Here is a 4,813-nt window from a genome sequence, read left to right on the forward strand (position 1 = left end):
TATAGCTTTCAAGGTTCTCACCTTGGAAGACCATTCCCATTTCTCAGTGCACCTAAATGTGTGTGTTTGTCTTTAAGCACATACACCTATACTGCACAGTGCCTCAAGTGTCTTAACCTTCCTAAAGACCAGGTCTCTACATATGCAGTTCTGTTGTCTGACTACAGCTGATGTGGAAATATTTTCCCACTTTTGTTCCCGTGCTGGTTTTCTCATGTTGCTCTCATGGCTTTGCCATTGGCCAATCTCCATTGGCATGAGGATCATCTCCCCTATCCCCTGCCCCATTGCTTGTTTTGTAACTTTTAGTTTATACTGCAGCAATACAGGTCTTAGTGAGTAACATTCCAGATAATGGTCATAAATCACTGACAAACATTACCCAGCAACATGCAGGCCCAAAACACAGCAAACCAATTTGTGCAACGCTTGTACCTATATAAGCATGGTCTGTCCCATCAGTGCTAAAAGCATAATAAATAAGGATAAAAAATTAAGGTTTTCTGTGTTCTGAGAAAACCATACAGTACCAGGGAAAAACACATATCTGGAAAACTCATCATGTTTATCACTTCCTGCTACATCATTGCATTGGAAAAGATATGCAAGAGAGGACTATGTTCTACTGGGGACCCTACCACATAATTTACCAGCTAGACACCAGGGAAAAAGATTCCTCTCTTCTCTTTTCCTTATTTAATTTTATGTTCCCCATCTTTTCTCTCATTCATATGGATTCATCCCTTCTTCCTTCACTCCAAATAACTTTAAAATCAATTTATGCCATCATCTGTGGACCTCACAAATAAAATTTTATGCACATCTCTCATCATCCTTTCAACAGCACTTAAATATTGATTAAACATGAGAGTCAAAGATGTCCTAAACAGGGGTAAATTAAACACCTTTTGATGCTTTTCTGAACTTAAACTGAAAATCTGATGCAAATTTCAGGAGCAACACGCTTAGGGATCCAAATAATCCCAAACATGGCACCACAGGGAGCATTTTACATAAATAAGCCATAAAGGAGGCACATGAAGAGACAATGGTGGATGAGATAAGGTTACAAACTAAGTAATATAGAGTGTATCCAAAGAAGAGCAAAGGCTGACAGATTTTGAATTATTTGAGTGCTTTCCTGTCTCTACTGCTTTCAGAAACTGCCAGTGTATGAGTGAGTACCTGTAAGTCATTAGGTCATGAATGCTGTTAACAGCTGGCAAATATGATTATTTGACTCTCTGAGCATCAAATTCCATCCAAAACCTCCAGTTAGAGTGTTTCAGGTAAGTAGATTTAAGTGCATTACTCAGTCTCTACAGGTCCTGAATGAAGGACAAGTCATCACCTTAAAGAGCAATCTGCAGATGGACATCAGCATAAGAAAGCACTAAAACAAAAGGGGAAGAGTCACCAAATAAGATACTTAGATTTGCATGTGTATAGGTGAGCTAAGTGCTTTCAATTGCCATGGTAGCTGCTAGATATTTAGTCAGTAGAGAAAGCAGAGCCTAAAGAATATGATTAAACTCAATGAAAAAGTCTATTAGCTAGCCAGATGCATAAACCCCTAGGTTCCACTACCTGTATTGACTGTTGACTAGAAAGGAAGTTTACACAACACAGACATCTACAGTTAGCAGTCTTAATCTCAAATTGAGTTCTGTCCTTCCTACTTCCTCGGGTTGCATATAGCAAGAAACAATTAGTACAAATCATAATCAGTGGTGTTTCATTAAGTATGGCCATTACTACTTTAAAATTCAAACCTAAAAGGTATTTCAGGGGCAATAAAATTATTCTGAGAAAAATTATAACCTCAGTCTTCTCAGTCCTAAACCAGACGAAGAACGGGTACATGCATTTTCACATTAAATGCTTCCTGACAATAGGGCCATGAGAAATGTTAGAATATCTTCTAAGGTATTTTCCATGAGAGGAAATACTTTTGCTTTTAAATACATGTGTAAATAACTAGTGATAACACAGAAAAGACCTTTTCTTCCACGATCATTATGTAAAGATATTTAAAGCCAAATGCTCATAAAAATTCTAAATGGATAAACAACCCATTTGGCATAGCCTCCTGAAACCTCAGAAATGAACCTTAGAAATGTTCATGTGATGAAGACGGTAGGATTTGCTTGTGAGCTAGAATTATGCATTGTTCCTGAAGCAGTGCAAAACATGATTTGTCCTTCTCTATAGTTGTGTTTGAGCTGGTTTTAACATTTATTCAGTTTTGATACATTTATTCAGTTTTTATATTTTTTGATACATTTATTCAGTTTTTATATTTTTTGATACATTTATTCAGTTTTCACATTTATTCAGTTTTTATCCATTATTGATAGGTTTTGTTGGCAATAAGTAATTTTCACAGCAGATCAGGCTGGAGAACTTAACCTCCTAACACCTGAAAGATGAAATATAAAGGCATCCAGAGAAAGGCCTTAACATGCTTGAACTCCAGCAGTATAAGCTTTTCCCAAGCCATATTTCCACTTTGGTATGATGGGAATAGAACTAAGATTTTTTTTTTTCTTTTTCAAAGGGAAATTATCCTTTTCCCTCTCCAATAGCAAGTCTTTTGCACAGGTGACTGTCACTTTGCTAATCACATTGCTTTCCTCAGTTGTTAATGATGCATTTCAAAATTTTTTCACAAAGTACACCTAGTAGGAAAACTATATGTATTGTGCCAATTGAAAAAGTGCTCCAAGGCACAGGTTTCCATTGCATTTCTCTGCATGAAGATCTGCAAACCACTGATCAAGAACTGCCTAATTGTCACTCGATGGAAGGCCCTCCATAGGCTATGGGATTCAACCTCCAATACTTTGTGTCCCTTGTATGCATGTCACAAAAACTACTCAGTTACTGAGGGTGTCTCTTTTGCCAATAGTAAGCAGTAGCTGTTCTTAAGATGCTTCTAACATTAATGTACCAAAAATACTGCTATTTAGTTCAAAAGCAGGGATGAAGGATATTTTTTCAAGAAAGAGGAAAAGCATGCCAAAAATTTTAAACATTTAAAATACAGTTCAAAGAAAATACTGGCTCATTAATAAAACCAGGATAAGTCAAATAAACATTTAATTGATGAGAAAATATTATTGTTGGAAGTTATTTGATGAATGAAATAACTTCTCAATGAAGAGAGGAAGTATGCATACCTCAGAGTAAGCAAGTTAAAGAAAGAAATAATTAAAGTTTACATTGAATAAAAATGACCATTTGAAAGGACCTGTTCAAACCCCTTTTGTCTACACTGCTTGAATGACTGCCAAATCTAACAGCTGAAGTTCCAAAAATTGCCTGTAGGTCTGCCATGAGAGGTTGTAGATACTTGTTGCTATGTGAACAAAAGAAGTGCAATGAGCATCCCAAAGGTCATGCCCTGCTCTTCTGTGGTCCTTCTGCCCCTTCTCGGCTTGCACTTGTTATCTCATCTTAAATACAGTTAATGGCCACATCACAGTACCAATAGGATATCTATACTAGGTAACCTCTGCTTGGAACAAGAGCAAAGCAGCCCTGAATAGCCAGAAAATAAATAAATAAGAGCTTGTGTTTTGATCAGGTTTTTCCAAACAGAATGTGAGCAGCTCCTTCTAATGTTTCTTGAAGGCTTAAGCTGAATGAAAAGTGGCAGGCACAATGTTCCGAGGGCCATCAAGCAGCTAGTCCTCAAAGTCATAATAACAGAGACTCCTCAAAGCAAACAAGGCTGGTATTTGCCCATGGTAATGAGCTCACTGCTTGCATGCAAAATTAAGTTTTAATTTATTTTAAACCTCTTCTGTTTCATCTTGGTAATCCAAGGAAGCATAAAATAAAAAGGGAAGAGAGAGAAATGTACTAGAAAACTTTCAAAATGCCCTTCATGTTTACATGCTCTTACTGGTTTTCTTCTGCTCTCAGAGAGAGCTCATTTCTGTGAAGTATCAACACATTAAAAGTTAAATTAATTATAACTAAGAGTGTGAGAATAAAGAAGAAAAAGATTTATTATAAAGCTCTTCCTCTCAAGTCAGTATTGAGAGACTCTAAGGAAGCTCCAATCTACAGACTATGTTGCATAGGTTCAAAACTTAAAGAAACTCTTTAGTTTGCAGCTCCCAAATAACACTTACTAGAAATAAGTACAGCTGTGGAAGAGTGAATTATGAATTTATCATTAAAATGGAGTAGTGAAAAGCTTTAATGAAGAATAACCTATGTTACTGTATGTTAATAACCTGTTAATAACCTGTATGTTACCTCTTAGTCTAAATTTTGAGACCACCACATGAAAACTTAAAACATTAAATAAGAGCATTCATCTTTTCAGAGAGGTTAATGAAGGAGTAACTTACTAGAGCAAATTCTCCAGCTATTGGAGAACAAATCTAATTTTCTTTTCTTCAAGATAAACTAGTATATAGTCATTTCCAAGGAACCTATCTCTATTCCCTGCATTTCAAATAGGAAACACATGTAATACCGTAGGCCACTACTTGCAAAAACCAACCACATTGCTCCTCCAACCTTCGTGCTTCTTCCCTTCTTTTAATGGGAATCAGAACCCCATCTGTTGACATTTAGGAGAGGGGAGACTGCATGAAGTAACATGTAAGAAGAGAGTGTTACACCTCCCATCAGTAAATTTTATAAGATTTTTTTTCTTGAGTGCTTGTAGTGGAGACTTATTTGAGAGAAGGTAAGCAAAACAAGCTTTTTCATTAAAATACCCTCTTCAGCCAAGGTTTTTAAGCCAAGAGAGAATATTTCCTTTGCTGTTATCAGCTAAGCTACTAAAACGACACAT

General features: G+C 36.3%; 1 long non-coding RNA gene across 1 annotated transcript; it reads left to right on the plus strand.

The window, feature by feature from the left end:
- Positions 1 to 2,116: 2,116 nt before the first annotated feature.
- LOC136360870 (uncharacterized) lies at positions 2,117 to 2,675 on the plus strand. The gene is made up of 2 exons (XR_010743524.1): positions 2,117 to 2,242; positions 2,338 to 2,675. It is a non-coding gene; the product is annotated as an uncharacterized lncRNA (long non-coding RNA).
- The last annotated feature ends 2,138 nt before the right edge of the window (positions 2,676 to 4,813 follow it).

The sequence above is a fragment of the Sylvia atricapilla genome, chromosome 5 (assembly GCF_009819655.1).
Source record: "Sylvia atricapilla isolate bSylAtr1 chromosome 5, bSylAtr1.pri, whole genome shotgun sequence".
Classification (NCBI taxonomy): Eukaryota; Metazoa; Chordata; class Aves; order Passeriformes; family Sylviidae; genus Sylvia; species Sylvia atricapilla.